At 50.1% G+C, this 16,250-nt stretch overlaps 1 long non-coding RNA gene across 1 annotated transcript; it reads left to right on the top strand.

Moving 5' to 3' along the window:
• Positions 1–2,063: 2,063 nt before the first annotated feature.
• Positions 2,064–3,211, top strand: LOC123363484. Its single transcript, XR_006576777.1, has 3 exons — positions 2,064–2,178; positions 2,758–2,928; positions 3,068–3,211. It is a non-coding gene; the product is annotated as an uncharacterized LOC123363484 (long non-coding RNA).
• The last annotated feature ends 13,039 nt before the right edge of the window (positions 3,212–16,250 follow it).

The raw sequence follows: 16,250 nt of genomic DNA, 5'->3' as shown, positions 1-16,250 counted from the left end.
CCTTATGGGCAAAAACAGCTGGAAGCTGACATTTTCTGATGGTTTTGCCTGATAAAGGTCCAGAGCTAGACAGACTTCAACCAGCTGATGGTCTGGCCCAGTGTGCTTTCTATGCCTTGCTCAGAGCCATGAAAATGTAAAGCCCTCTATGAAATGGTAAGCTTAAGCTCTTGAGTGTGGAAAAGTCTGTAAAGCCAGATTTGATGGCATAGCAAATGCAATAGGCTAGAGGAATAATGATGAGTTCTTTCCAAAGGTTCTAGCAAAGTGTTTACCCAGGGCTGGGTGAATACAGTGGCGTGACAAAGAAAACAGAGCCCTGCCCTGCACACCGAGTGTGTGGTGAGCTTGCCAGATCTGACCCAACCCCATCTTTTTCCAATTGCAGCAAATGTAGTAACCTAAAAATAATTGCTTCCACCACAGAATTAACTTCGCAACTCAGTATCCTGCTGCTTCTTCTGTGGAGAAGTGTTCAGAGTCACTTTCAATACTGGGCCAAATTCTGCTCTTTGTTACAACTGTGTGAATCTGGAGTGGCTTCTTTGGCTACCTTGGATTTACTTCATTCTAAATAGGAGCAGAATTTGGCACTCCCGTATAATATATATAATATCTCTAAAGCTACGGGGAGAGGGGAATCGCTCTGCTCTTCATGATCCAGATTCTGATCTCAGTTATACCAATGTGAATCCATTGACTGACATGAATCAATCAGGATTTACACCAATGTAAATGAGCTCAGAACTTGGCAGGGTGTGTGTAACTCCTCATCGATGTACCTTTGAATTTACACGTTAAAACAGAGGAGAACAGACTCCTGGCACACAACTGATTGCGGCTATATTCACTTACCAACAAAAATCTGTTGTTTATTAATGTGGTTCCATTCTTATAATTTGTGGGTGGGGGTGGGTTGTCTGCTTGTTTTTTCCCTTGAAGTGAAAACACAGTTCTTGCAGAGACCCCTGCAGATTTTCAAACGTGATAGCAAATTTGAAATTGCTGAGAGGACTGGGCGTGAAGTCCTGAAACTGCAGAATAGTTGCAGACTTTTGCATAATCCTGTGCAAAAACTCATGACAGCTCACATGTTGAGTGACTTGCTCTTCAGAGCTTTGAAGGGGTATTCCCAGCTCCCAGACTCCAAAACTGAGCCAGCACCCCCAAATTCAGAGATGAAAAATAATCTTTCATATGTTTTCTGGTTTTTAAACTTGAGGGTGCATTTGGGCACTGGTGCACTTTCAGTCCATCCTATTCTCTGCCTGTGGCACAGAATAGCCTAGTCTTCCGAGGGCTGTAATACTTTGGTCTCATTTCGGGTGGTGGGTTTAGTGTGCAGCTGCTGGGTGGGGTTGGAGGCCTTTAGAATCATAAAATCATAGAATATCAGGGTTGGAAGGGACCTCAGGGAGTCATCTAGTCCAACCCTCTGCTCAAAGCAGGACCAATCCCCAACTAAATCATCCCAGCCAGGGCTTTGTCAAGCCAGGCCTTAAAAACCTCTAAGGAAGGAGATTCCACCACCTCCCTAGGTAACCCATTCCAGTGCTTCACCACCCTTCTAGTGAAATAGTGTTTACTAATATCCAACCTAAACCTCCCGCATTTCAACTTGAGACCATTACTCCTTGTTCTGTAATCTGGTACCACTGAGAACAGTCTAGATCCATCCTCTCTGGAACCCCCTTTCAGGTAGTTGAAAGCAGCTATCAAATCACCCCTCATTCTTCTCTTCTGCAGACTAAACAATCCAAGTTCCCTCAGCCTCTCCTCATAAGTCATGTGCTCCAGCCCCCTAATCATTTTTGTTGCCCTCCGCTGGACTCTCTCCAATTTTTCCACATCCTTCTTGTAGTGTGGGGTCCAAAACTGGACACAGTGTTCCAGATGAGGCCTCACCAGTGTCGAATAGAGGGGAATGATCACGTCCCTTGATCTGCTGGCAATGCCCCTACTTACACAGCCCAAAATGCCATTAGCCTTCTTGGCAACAAGGGCACACTGTTGACTCATATCCAGCTTCTCATCCACTGTAACCCCTAAGTCCTTTTGTTTTACAGGAAGTCGGACCAGATGATCTGGTGGTCTCCTCTGGCCTGTGACACTCGGATCTGACTTTCCAGTTTTCCTCTGCAATGATGAAGGCTAGAATTGTGCTGAGATTGTCACATGGTAACATGACCACTGTAGCCAGGGCTTTAAGATGACATCAAGTATTATGAGCTTTGTGATAACATTTAGCCTTGTCGACACTGCTAGAAGGGCATTTAGTTCGCAATGCACATCCTTGCACTGTCAGTGCTTTGGTGTGGTTTCACTGAGTAACTACCCTGATTCTCATTCGGGTGAGAGCAGAATCCGGCTTTTTGTCTGCTTGTTTCAGTGGTGGGTGGTTCCTTGCATGCTGCTAGCTGTGAGACTCGGTTTCCCAAGTCAGGCTCTCATTATTGGGTGCACCAATTGCACCCCTAGCTCTTGCACACATGTCCGGATACTTGGGCACACAACTGTCTGCATAAGTTAGGCACTGCAGTCCTGTGCATGCAGTCATGGGCATCTGGCTCCGATATGGTTAGGGGCAGCAGTAACAGCACAGGGAAGGAGAGGTCAATCCTGTGAACCAAATGGAGTTGTCTAACAAGTTCTAAGTTCGACATCACCATGACTGACAACATTCTTCTTTTTACTGATGACCAGATACTGGCTTCCCTATTCTTTTAAATGCTGTCAGCCTCTTTGTTTTTCCCCCAGGATGTGCTCTCATGTGAGTAGTATTTATCAGATGGACACACTCAATCTGTGGTTTTTAGCCATGCATCTGTGGTCCATACTTGGATGGGAGGCTTCTAAAGGTATCCCCGGTTATTGCAGGAAGTGGTGTTGCTGACTCAAGCACAGAGAAATCTCCCATTGGAGTCTGAGGTGAGCCAGTGTCCTGGTGTGGTGGTGTGGGCATCCAGGTAGCACCTCCACTAAAAGATGGCAGAACTAAGGTCCTCCTGCCTGCTTGTGGCCTCTGGTGATGACTTTGGTCTATGACTCCTCTGTAAATTCTTCCCAGGCTTATGCTGGTTGGCCATCAAGGAATCCACCCACCCATGAGGAGGTGCTGAGCTGTGGACATCATCTCCAGTGTCACTCCCACAAGCCCTATTGACCATCAGCTGCAGAACACCAAGGAAAGTCGGCTGTGGCATTGGCCCGCATGACCACCTGCGAAGGGTTCATCCATCATCAAAAGCAGCTTCCACGATTGGCCCGCAAAGCTTGCACAGCATCAGCAACCTTGGAGAGCAACTTTTTTCTGTATGAGACACTTAAAAAGGCCAAAGTTTAAAGAATAGACTTATTGGAGACACTCTATCTTCTTCTTGCCACAGCAGGAGAGTGGGTGTTGGACTGCTTGGTTCACCGCTGACTTGCTCTGTGACTTTGGGCCAGCAGTTTCTTGTCCCAACTATTTAAGAGCTGCTCTGAAACTCAGGCTGCTAGCTTTGTCACTACTTCAGTCTCCCAATATTATAAAATGGGAACAATAAAATTTCCCTGGTTCAGAGGGAACCTGTGAGAAGGAGCTCAGTGATTTTTTTTTCCTGGCAAATAAACTATTCCTCTGAAAAATTTCATCCAGTTCTATTTCTGAGGCCAATACAATAGGTTTGCAGATGGCTCGGAGAAGTGCTAGAGAAGGACAGTGTCTGCTAAGCTCCTTGTCCACTCAGTATCCTGAGCATGTTATTCATCTACATGAAACGTGCCCAGTTCTCCTAGAAGGGATGAAAAAGCCTCTAATCTAAACAACTGGATGATGCTAAGTTGCTCTATTTCAGAGCAGGCCAATCAGATGCTACTTCCTCATACTGTCTATGCCTGTTCTAGTGACAGGAGATACCACACTCCTTGCAGCAATCACACTAATTATAGAAAATGGGCACTGCAATAAAACTTAAAGCAGAGAGCGCACAATGCCAGGCACGCCTTAATAACACACTTAGCTTTGGGAAAAAGCCAGACAGTTGAAGAGTTCAACTCAAACAAGCTGCCAGGAGTTATTAAAAAAACAACAACAGAATTTCCCACAGTGGGGAAACAAATATCAGGGTGTTCTTCAGTGAAGAAAGCAAATTCCTTTTATTCAAATAATGCCTGGAAGTCTTGACTTCATTAGTGATCTAGAAGGAGGAATAAAGTAAAACCTCAGAGTAACGAACATGTCGGGAATGGAGGTTGTTCATAACTCTGAAATGTTCATAACTGCGAACAAATCATTCTGGTTGTTCTTTCAAAAGTTTACAACTGAACATTGACTTAATACAGCTTTGAAACTTTACATTGCAGAAGAAAAATGCTGCTTTTAACCATCTTAATTTAAATTAAACAAGTACAGAAACAGTTTCCTTACCTTGCAAATCTTTTTTTTTAAACTTTCCCTTTATTTTTTAGTAGTTTACGTTTAACACAGTACTGTACTGTATTTGCTTTTTTTCTTCTCATCTCTGCTGCTGCCTAAATGCATACTTCCAGTTCCAAATGAGGTGTGTGGCTGACTGGTTGGTTCATAACTCTGGTGTTCGTAACTCTGGAGTTCTTCTCATATGGTGCACTGGCATCACTGATTCTTAACGAGGAGGAGCTGTAGAGAAATAATGCAAAGGGAGCTGGAAAGAATAGAAATTTAGTCAGTCTGGAAACAAAGTGATCTGAAACATGTCACTCCATGAAGAGGAGAAATCTGGGAAGAAGTTTCTTTCTTTCTTTCTATTACATGTGGTAGCACCTATAAGCCTTGCATTTAGGCACCACTCTTGCAAGAACTCATCCCTCTGTGTTCATTGGGCATTTGTACAGCTGTAGCTGCCAATAATTCTCTTTCCTGCTGGTTCGAGGTTCATGAGGGTGCAGGGCAGGGGTTCCTGATGGTGAGTCAGGAGAAAGCAGCTTATGAAGATCTGACCCCTAATTAGATGCCAAAACAGGAGAAGAGATCTTTGCCGACAGTGATCTGGAACGCACCCCTTCTTCCCTTTTGGAGCAGCGTCCTTTGGTTTGAGACATCTGCCTTTGCTGTTTTCCTTATGTTTCGGGTGAAGCACTTTCCAAATGCCAGGTGCGGAAGATGCGGCTGCTGCCCGGGGGCAGGAATAGGTCATGTCCTTGCCATTCACACCACTGGATGTGAGCTTTGGCTCTCACGCTTACCGTGCCCATCCACTGGAAGAAGTAGTGCTATTGTATAATGGGCACGAATACCCTTTAGACTGGGAACTTCTGGGGCTGCACCTTCCCTTCTCATGCACAGTAGAGATATGCAACTCCTCGAGCCCCGTGGTTGCATTGCAACTTGCAAAACGGGGCCTTGTGGGTGACACCTAAATGGGAATAGATAAAGGATCTGTTGATAGAAAAGGTCCAAGCCCGACAGCCTCTGACTTGATTTGCAAATATGTGGGGGCACGCCCAGAATTAGAGCTGGTCAAAAAACGTTGACAACACTTCTGTTGAAAAATGCTGTTTCATTGCACCTGAAATGTTTTGCAGACACACATTGGTTTTGATAATTTTTTTTCATGTCTAGGATGGAATGGAGAGGAGACACCCATTTCAGATTTGCCAGTACCCAAAAGGACTTGAACTTGGGTGTCCCCCATTCCGGGTGAGTGCCCTAACCGCTGGATTGCTGGGGTGGGTTAGCTCTCCTGCTTGTCACAAAAAATGTTGAAAGGTCGCTGTTTCATTCTGCATCGCAACAAAAATGCATTTCAAAACCTCAACATTTTTTGTGCTACGGAATTGTTTTCCAGCCAGTCCTGGCCACAACTCCCACTGGCGTTGGTGAAAGGAGCACAGGAACTTTTTGTGCCTGAGTCAAAGATGAGCTAGTTCAGATGATCCAGTCCTCTGTACACAACCTACGGAGCACCACTCCCATTCCCAGCATGGCTAGCTCCTTTGCTGCCCTGCCGGTGGTCATGCTTGTAGGACTCCTGCAATGGGATCATGGGTGAGGGAGAGGCTGTTAAAGCCGCTCAGGGTGTGATGGGGGGATGACGGTCTCTCTTACTGTAGAATGCTGTGGTGATTTCTTTAGTATGAGGTAGCATCGGTTTAAAGAAATCGGAGTGGAAGAGGGGAGGGGGTGATATCAGAAAATGGTTGGTAACTTAAGAGCATTTCCCAGAACCTTGTGATGTTGTCAGGCCAACTTCCCAGCTGACCACAGGGTGGATTTCAACAGGCCTGGCACGTTAGTTACAGCGCGTTACTCCACATCCCAGGAGTGATGCAACAATAATAAGGCTAGAAGGGGCCACCAGATCATCTAGTCTGATCTCCTGTACATCACAGGCCACCAGCCCCACCCAGCGAATGCACACTATAGTTGATAACCAATAGATTATAGCCCACAGGAGCCTATTCTGTACCATGGGCGGAGAATAGGATCATAGAATCATAGACTATCAGGGTGGAAGGGACTTTAGGAGGCCATCTAGTCCAACCCCCAGCTCAAAGCAGGACCAATCCCCCCAACTAAATCATCACAGCCAGGGCTTTGTCAAGCCTGACCTTAAAAACCTCTAAGGAAGGAGATTCCACCACCTCCCTAGGGGAACCCATTCCAGTGCTTCACCACCCTCCTAGTGAAATAATGTTTCCTAATATCCAACCTAGACCTCTCCCTCTGCAACTTGAAACCATTGATTCTTGTTCTGTCATTTCCAGAACTGAGAATAGCCGAGTTCCATCCTCTTTGGAACCCCCCTTCAGGTAGTTGAAGGCTGCTATCAAATCCCCCCTCACTCTTCTGCAGACTAAATAACCCCAGTTCCCTCAGCCTCTCCTCATAAGTCATGTGCCCCAGCCCCCTCATTATTTTTGTTGTCCTCCACAGTGGCAGGAATTGATTAATTCCCCTGATGCATCACAGTCTGTGATTTCTCTCTCTCCCCCACCTGTCCCAGAGAAGTGTAGGGGCACAACGAGCTACAGCAAATGCCAGCCGCTAGATGGCACTGGCAGATCATCAGCTTGCAGGGGTCTGTGTTTCTGTCTAGCGTCTCTTTAGAAGCCAGCTTTGTGCTGGAAAAGCTTCTAGGGGAGCCATCTCCAGCAGGGCGTCCTGCCTTTTGTCCCAAACCACTCCGTGTGAGCATCCATCAGTCCCTGGCCCGAGACCCTCGTGTCCCTAGTTGTCGGTAGTTCTCTAGCATCCTGGCTGGAAGCTAATGAAGGGACCAGGATTCTTAATGTGAGCTCCTGGTAATAGGTTCTTTTTCCTGGCCCTTCCCATGAGCCTCTTGGTTTGTCTATTGTGCCACATGCTGAAGAATCACATCCCTCTTAGGCAGAGATGGTTCCAGGCACCTCCAGAATCCAGCTACCTCTGGGAACCTCTGAAGGCTTCCGAAGGCTACTTCCACTCACCTTGTTGACCCCTCCATGTGGGAACCAGGCCAACTCATGTTCTTTGTTTCTTTCTCCTTTCCTGCCCCATTGTCAAAGGGAGGTGGTGGAGAAAGACATGTCACCTTGCAGGCCAAAGGTTATTGCAGCTTAAAGTCAACCATTTTTAGATCCCAAAGGCTGGGGAATTGGCATAGCATGAAAGGAGGAGTGAAAATCCAATAGAGAGGAATAGGAAGTGGGGGGGGGAAACGGGCTCAGGGTACTCAAAGTCTCCTGGCCTGGCTGGTGAATAGCCTGTATTTTTCACTTACCTGGTCTTGAATTATTGGGAGTAGAAACTCACTCCAGCTTCCCAGTGATGCGGAGCAGATTGTTCTAGCTGGATCAGCTCAGGAGATATTGGCCCTTCCAGTTAGAGCTGGCTGCAAAGTGCCAGTTATTAAGGAAAAAATTTCATTTTAAAAACTTCCTGCAAAACTGTGGGTTTTTTTTTTCTTACAAACCAAAATTTGGGGGTGAATTTTTGGCTTTTGAAAACACAACCCCAACTTTCTCCTGAAAACGAAACCAACACAATTAAGAATCTTAACCAGAATATTCCATTTGTTATTTTTTAATCTAAAATTTCAGCCATAAAGATGGTTTTCTGCAAAAAAAAGTTTGCAGTTTGTCAAGTACATTGATGACAGTACGTGAATCGTATTAGCTGAATTATTCCTCTGCATGTTTGCTTTGTCCTGTGCTTTTATAGAATAAAGTCTGAGCAGCTGGCCCAGCCGATAGCCCTGATGGACAGGGGGATGAAATTGATCACTGCAACTTTTCAAAGACAACTTGCGGGATGGTAATTTCCAGAGCTGCTCACCTGGTACCTTTCACCAGCATGTAGGGATTGATGCATAAAAAAGAGCTCCGCATCCTTCTGAAAATCTGGCCTCAGTCGCAGGTGCCGAGTGCTTGCAAACCTGCCCCTTGCGGTTCTCTTTTAGAACCGGAGCAGCATATGAAGCAGCACCGCAGACTTCCATGCGCTGCCCCATCAGCTGTGATCTTCCACAAAGTAGCTCAGCCTTTCTAGCCTCACAACTGAACTGCTACGGATGGACCTAGCGCAGCTCCTGCTGAAGTCGATGGGTGTGGGTTGCTATTGATTTAGATACAGTGTGGCAAATGATCTGCTCGCTAGAGAGGTGGGCAGGATTCTCTCCCAGGCCCCCAGCAAATCATCTCTGCACTGGGTGGGGGGGGATCCCTCTCAACACAGCCATCGTGGGTCCTCCTTTTGCACATCAGTCAGCAATACGGAGAAACCACGCTGGCACGTCTGAGTCCCAAATAACTATATTTACTAAACTATTTGAAGGGATGCTGCCCTATTCCTATTCTCCTCTTTGGTAGCTCACGCTCTTTGAAAGTATTTCATTGGTTCTGAGAAGTCTCCAGTTTTCCCCCCATGGAAATTCCCAGCTGAGAGATCTGAGTGTTTCATTTCTTCTTTGGAATTTCTCCAGCCCTGAGATTTCCCCTGTAAGCTCCTGTTCTTGGCAGGAACCTACGTTTCCATCGGGGACGTCCTTTTCCAGCTTCCATTTTTACTTTTGTTTTCATATTCTCACCTGGCTGACTCACTCGCAGCTGATGCATCTCACGTGGCATTTACTACTAAGATACTTAAACGAAACTTAATTGGGTAGGGCAAGGCCAAGGTAGGTACCAGGGCAGGGTAGTGACTGGAGCCAGGGGTGGAGTCAGGACTCCTGGGTTCTACTTAGTTAGACAGTTTTCTGACACTCCCCATTACTTCCCACAACTGTGAAAATTTAACTCAGTATAAATCAAAATGATGCTTAAAAACAAACCTCAACATTATAGAATCATAGAATATCAGGGTTGGAAGAGACCTCAGGAGGTATCTAGTCTAATCCCACTGCTCAAAGCAGGACCAATCCCCAACTAAATCATCCCAGCCAGGGCTTTGTTAAGCTGGGCCTTAAAAACCTCTAAGGATGGAGATTCCACCACCTCCCCAGGTAACCCATTCCAGTGCTTCACCACCCTCCTAGTGAAATAGTGTTTCCTAATATCCAGCCTAGACCTCCCGCACTGCAACTTGAGACCATTATTCCTTGTTCTGTCATTATATCTATTGAAATTATTTTAAAAAAAATGTGACGTCTGCCCAGCTGAGTTATACTGAGCTGAGATGTTGTTCCTTGGCACGCCCGCCTACGATAATCATAGGTTGCAGAGCTCTGTACATTAACTAATCTCTCAGTTGATTGACCAGGGAGATAGCAGTCTCTCTTCTTGAGTTTATACCTAAAAGCCGTGGGTCGCACGACTTCCACCGGAGAGATGCCGCTGTTGCAATGGCCCATGCTTGCCCAAGTAAACCTCGGGCTTCTGTTTGAGGCTGAAAAAGAAGGGGCCCTCTCCAACTCATGCCGCATGCACAGGCAAAGTCAACTCGTGCACGCCAGTGTGGCAAAAGCTAAGAGGCTGAAACGAAGTCTGCCAATAAGAGGCTGAAAGGAAGTCTGCCGATGTGGACCAAGGCTGAAGGGCTGCACTGCAGTCAGGAGGCGTGATTGCAGCCCGTGTAGACGGACCTGAGCTATCTTTGATCCAGCTAGATCAAAGCTCGCTCACATAACAATAGCAGTGAAGCAATAGCAGCACGGGCAGCTGCCTGGGCTAACCCTGCTTGCTCAGGACCCCGAGTCCATGCCGCGCTGCTATATCATCTAGACATACCCGAAGTTATGGGAGCTGTCTTAATAGACAGCTGTGGCCAGGGGCGGCTCTACAAATTTGGCCGCCCCAAGCAATCATGCCCGGGAGGCGCCCCCGAGCTGCGGGAGCAGCGGACCTCCCGCGGGCATGACTGCGGAGGGTCCGCTGGTTGCGCGGCTCGGCTGGACCTCCCGCAGCTGCGGGCAGTTCGCTGGTCCGGCGGCTCTGGTTGAGCTGCCGCAGGCATGCCTGCGGGAGGTCCAGCCGAGCCGCGGGACCAGCGAACTGTCCGCAGTCATGCCTGCGGGAGGTCCACTGGAGCCGCCGGCCGAGCGTCTCCTCCGCAGTCATGCCTGCGGCAGGTCCGGTCGTCCCGGGGCTCCGGTGGACCTCCCGCAGGCATGACTGCGGCAGGTCCGCCGGCCCAGCCTGCCGCCCCCCCGGGAAAGGGCCGCCCCACGCGCGTGCTTGCCCCGCTGGGCTCCGGAGCCGGCCCTGGCTGTGGCGACACTTACCCCTATGCAGAGAGCCCAGGCCTACGTGCCTCCAAATCCCACGTATGGCCCATTTAAGTGGGTGTAAGTTGTCTAGAGGCCTCGTGCTGGCTCTCTGCTGTCCCATGTGTATGTAGTGGAGGTTTTACAGCTCCGGGGCTCTGTTCCCATATAGGGCCGGATTTTACTGACTATGTGTCACAGCGGGAGCGTGCTGCGAGCTGAGCTCTCTAAAAAGCCTGGCCCTGACGGTGGGCACTGAGTGTTTGAAAATCTGGCCCCCCCAGTGACTGACTTGCACCCTGGGGACAGGGGTGGCTCCAGGCCCCAGCACGCCAAGCATGTGCTTGGGGCGGCAAGCAGCGGGGGGCGCTCTGCTGGTCGCAGCGGGGGCAGCAGGTGGGCTGCCTTTGGCGGCTTGCCTGCGGGAGGTCCGCTAGTCCTGCGGCTTCGGCGGATCTCCTGTAGGCACGGCTGCGGGAGGTCCGCCGAAGCCGTGGGACCTGCAGACCCTCCGCAGGCAAGCCGCCGAACGCAGCCTGCCTGCCATGCTTGGGGCGGCGAAATGCCTAGAGCCACTCCTGCCTGGGGAGCCCCTTCTGCCTGTGCCACGTGGCTGGAGAAGGATACCGTACCAATCCCCACCCACGCTGCACAGATATAAGCGACTCCCCGAGCTGCAAAGTGGGGGGGGGGGGATTTGCAGGCTACGGTGTGTCAGTTTCTCCACTGTGCTGGTACAAAGAGGTGAAGCTGCGCAAGCATCCTCCGTGCTACGGACCAGACCTCTGTGCTCATGTGAGCCACCCCACTCGCTTCAGTGGGTCACTGCTAGAGTGACCAGACAGCAAGTGTGAAAAATCGGGACAAAGGGTGGGGGGTAATAGGAGCCTATATAAGAAAAAGCCCCAAATATCAGGACTGTCCCTATCAGGGCCGGCTCTAGGTTTTTTGCCACCCCAAGCAAAAAAAATTTTGGCTGCCTCCCACCCCAGCCCTGGGCTTTCACCCCCCCACCACCAGTGCCCTCCCCCACCCTCACCCCCTGCTGCCCCAGCCCTGGGCTCTCTCTGTTCCCCCACCCGCACACCCCTGCTGGCCCAGCCCTGGGCTCCCCCCCACCAATGCTGACTCCACCCACTCCCCCCTCGCCTCCAGCCGGTCCAGTGCTGGCAGGGTTGGGGTAAGCAGCGGGGCTTCCAGGCCACGCCTCAGCCCAGGGTCCCTCCAGCCAGGGCTCCCACCTCCAGGACCGGCTGGGACCCAGGAGGGCAGAGCTGGGGGACTGCCCCAGCAGGGGGCTGAGGAGCCGGGGTAGGGTAGCCCCAGAGGGAGCGGAGCTCCAGAAAGCAGGACGTGGGCCCCACATGGCAGCGCCCCGCCCTCTACGGCCCTGCTGCTGCTGCTTCTGGCCGCCCTGCTGCAGTCCCTGGGCGGCTCGAGCCCCAGTTGTGGCCCTGGGGGGCGGCTGCACCGAGGCACCTGCAGGCGGCTCGTGTGCCTCGCGGGGCGGCCCCCAGCCTGAGTGTCCCCTGCTCAGAGCCTGCCTGGCCCAGCCACAAGGTGCGGGCGCTGCTTCCCCGCGGCACGAACCGCAGTCCCCAGGGCGCCTCCCGCGCTGCTGCTGCCAGGGCCGGCTCTAGGCTTTTGCCGTCCGAAGAAAAAAAAAAGGCCAAATGCCGCCCCTGAAAATGTGCTGCCCCAAGCATGTGCTTGGTTTGCTGGTGCCTAGAGCCGGCCCTGGTCCCTATAAAAATCAGGACATCTGGTCACCCTATCACTGCGCATCAGTGAGGCTGGACCCCGTCCAGCAGCCCTTAGCCTTGGAAGCGCCACCTTGGGGTGAGAAGTTGTCTCCATGGTCTCTCTGCTGAGATGGCCACCAACGGTGCCAGTTGGGATGGGCAGTTGCCTCCGTGGTTGGTAGGGTGACCAGACAGCAAGCATGAAAAATCGGGACGGGGTGGGGGTTATAGGAGCCTATATAAGAAAAAGCCCCAAATATCAGGACTGTCCCTATAAAATCAGGACATCTGGTCAGCCTAGTGGTTGGGTCACTTGCCTGCTGGGAATAAACAAGCTGATAAAGAGCCAGCAGAACCTCTCTGCTCTCTGGGGCCAGTTGTGCATGGCTCAGGGCTGCCCAGAGGATTCTGGGGGCCTGGAGGCCTCGGTGGCGGGGGGGCCTTCCACTCCGGGACCCGCCGCTGAAGTGCCCTGAAGACCTGCGGCGGGGGCCCCCCACCGCCGAATTACTGCCGAAGACCCGGCTGCACTTTGGTGGCGGGTCCCGTTGGCGAAGACCAGGAGCGGAAGAAGCTCCGGGAGCCCCGTGAGAGTTTTCTGGGGCCCCCAGAGCGAGTGAAGGACCCCGCTCCAGGGGCCCCAAAAAACTCTCGTGGGGGCCCCTGCAGGGCTCGGGGACTAGGGCAAATTGCCCCACTTGCGCCCCCCCCACCCCCCCGGGGCGGCCCTGGCATGGCTGACCTCAAGGCAAAGGGGTAACTTTTTGTGCGGCAGTCTGCATTTTTATTGCAATTGACCTCTCAGATTCCCCTGCTCCGACAGTATGCTAGCCTTGGAATTCTCCCTTGGAGATGGAGACAGGCAGAGCCCCTTGTTTCACAGGTGGGGAAACTGAGGCATGGAGGTGCAGTGACGTGCCTGTGGTCACCCAGGCCTTGTGAGTCCTAGCCCTTCAGAACACAAAACACAGTGAAACCTGTGGAATTCCAGCCGAACGTTTAGGCAGTTGGACTGATGAGGATTATAATAGACGGTACGGCAATGTGGCATGGAGACATATGATGCAATTCAGATTGCACATCTGCTTGGAGCCATGTTATAAATGACTGCAGCTTCCTGGCCCAGCTTCTGTCGCAGGAGTTTATCAGGTGAGGTAGAATAGCCTATCAGATTTCACTGGTTGCTGGGAGAAAGACTCCAGTGTAATCTACTGGGCAGGGCACAGAGTTGTTTGAGGTTCTCCTGGGCTCGCAATTAATTAAAGGAGGCCAGGGTTGCAGCCCGGGGCCAAGAGGGCTTGTTCTCCACCTGCACCTGGCTAGGAGGTTGCAACCTGTCAGATGAGGTGCTCGCCACTGTGTCTCTATCACTGCAGTGAGCTTCACTTGAAGACCACTCCGGAACTCCTGCTACCTCGTGACATGGCTGGCTGCCAGTCCAGCATTGCTCCTTCCCCTCAGCACATCTCCCCGTTGCTCTATAGACTCCTGGTTTCAGCCTCCAAAGGTGTCTGTGGTTTGTGCCTGGTTTATCTGAGGTCTCTCCTTTTTCTTCATGTTATGAGATAAGCTGAGGTCCTGCAGCAGGTGGACCCTGTATGTGTAAGTAGGGGGGGCTAGGAACCTGCCGTTCTCAGTGGAATGCCCTTGACTTTTGGGTATTTCTAAGACACCTACCTCCTTGGTATCTTAGACTCGACAAACCTCTCCATCCCTCTCAGTCCAAATGGATTTGTGGCCCTACAGTCTGCAGATGAGAAGAATGAGGGGGGATTTGATAGCTGCTTTCAACTACCTGAAAGGGGGTTCCAAAGAGGATGGATCTAGACTGTTCTCAGTGGTGGCAGATGACAGAACAAGGAGCAATGGTCTCAAGTTGCAGTGGGGGAGGTTTAGGTTGGATATCAGGAAACACTATTTCACTAGGAGGATGGTGAAGCACTGGAACGGGTTACCTAGGGAGGTGGTGGAATCTCCTTCCTTAGAGGTTTTTAAGGTCAGGCTTGACAAAGCCCTGGCTGGGATGATTTAGTTGGGATTGGTCCTGCTTTGAGCAGGGGGTTGGACTAGATGACCTCCTGAGGTCCCTTCCAACCCTGATATTCTATGATTCTATGTGGCAAAGCTTCTCTCCTAACTGAGGCTTGTAAAGACTGGGAAGGGTTCTAGTCTCCGTGGGATGGGCAATGCTTTCTCTGCTATTAGACTTTTCAGTTGAATGGGCCTGTTGAGCTCTCCCAAGGTGCATCAGGGTGAATTTCACCCCCAGAGCCAAGACCATGTGGTGCATAGTAGAGCTGGCTGAAAAATGCCAATTCGTCGAAAGCAAATCATTGGTGGAAACGTGTCTTTTTTGACAAATTTCTCATGAAAAAACACAGGCCAGGTCTGGAGGGAACTCTGCCTGCTAAGTTATCATTCGAAACTTGCAAGTTACGCAGGTTTTCATGCCAAGGCATCTGCTCCGATGCTCTGCAAGCTGCCTGAAGGACTCTCCTGGGGTCAGAGACCTCAGAGCTTCTAGGCCCCTGGTGTTTTAACCACAGGGTCATCCTTCTGTTCTGCTCCCACTTCTGTGAGTTCACCTCTGGATCAGTGTGGGGAATGACCTATCCAGGAGTTCTCCAAGCCACCACCCTCTCATTGCTGGACATAAGAGGGACATGACACAATGTCCATAAGAAGTGAACCAACCCAAAGTAAAATAGGAGGTCCAAGCAATACCTTTCCTGCAGTGCCCCAGTTCCATGTTGTTCTCTCTGGGTCTATCTTTGACCATAAGTAGCTATCACTGGGGACTGAACTTTGGGGTTTCCAAAACTAACATAGGACGATAAGAGGCCTCAAGACATCATCAAGTGCAGCCCCCTACGCTAAGACAGGACCAAGTAAACCGTCCTAGAGCATCTCTGTTAGGTGTTTATCCCCAATGACCAGGGATTCCACAGCCTCCCATGGGAGCCTATTCTAGAGCTTAATTACTCTTAGAGTTAGAAAGTTTTTTTCCTAATAGCTCATCTAAATCTCCTTTGCTGCAGATTAAGCCCATTGACATGGAGAACAATTGATCACTATCCTCTTTATAACACCCCTTAATATAGCTGAAGACTGTTATGTCTCCCCTCAGTCTTCTTTTCTCAAGACTAAACAGGTCCAGTTTTTTAACCTTTCCGCACAGGTCAGGTCTTCTAAACCTTTTATCATTTTTGTTGCTTTCTTTTGGACTCTCTCCAATTTGTCCACAACTTTCCTAAAGCAGGCCCCCAGAACTGGGCTCAGTACTTCAGCGGGGCCTCACCAGTGCAGAGTAGAGTGGGAGACTTATCTCCTGTGTCTTACATACAACACTCCTGTTAATATCTCCTGAAATGATGTTAGTCTGTTTTGCAACTGCACCACATTGTTGGTTCATATTCAATTTGTGATCCACTGTAACTCCCCGATCCTTTTTAGCATTACTGCTACCAACCAGTTATTCCCCACTTTGTAGTGGTGGATTTGATTTTTCCTTGTGACGTGCTTAGCACTTGTCTTTATTGAATTTCATCTTGTTGATTTCAGATCAATTCTCCAAATGACCAGGATCATCTGGACATTTTAATCCTCTCCTCCTAAGTGCTTGCAACCCCTCCCAGCGTTGTGTCAGCTGCAGATTTGGTAAGCATACTCTCCACTCCATTATCCAAGGCATTAATGAAAATATTGAATAGTACCAGACGCAGGACTGACCCCTGTGGGAGCCCACTAGATACGCTCTCCAAGTTGACAGTGAACTGTTGATAATTACTCTTAGCATGCACTGCTATGAGCCTGGGTGCTAATTCCCCCGGTGGGGATTTGTAGCAGGCTGTGTAGTGACCTAGAGGGC

This window comes from Mauremys mutica, chromosome 2 (assembly GCF_020497125.1).
Source record: "Mauremys mutica isolate MM-2020 ecotype Southern chromosome 2, ASM2049712v1, whole genome shotgun sequence".
Classification (NCBI taxonomy): domain Eukaryota; kingdom Metazoa; phylum Chordata; order Testudines; family Geoemydidae; genus Mauremys; species Mauremys mutica.
The sequence above is the reverse complement of the archived record's forward strand: the minus strand, read 5'-3'. Positions and strand labels throughout refer to the sequence as shown.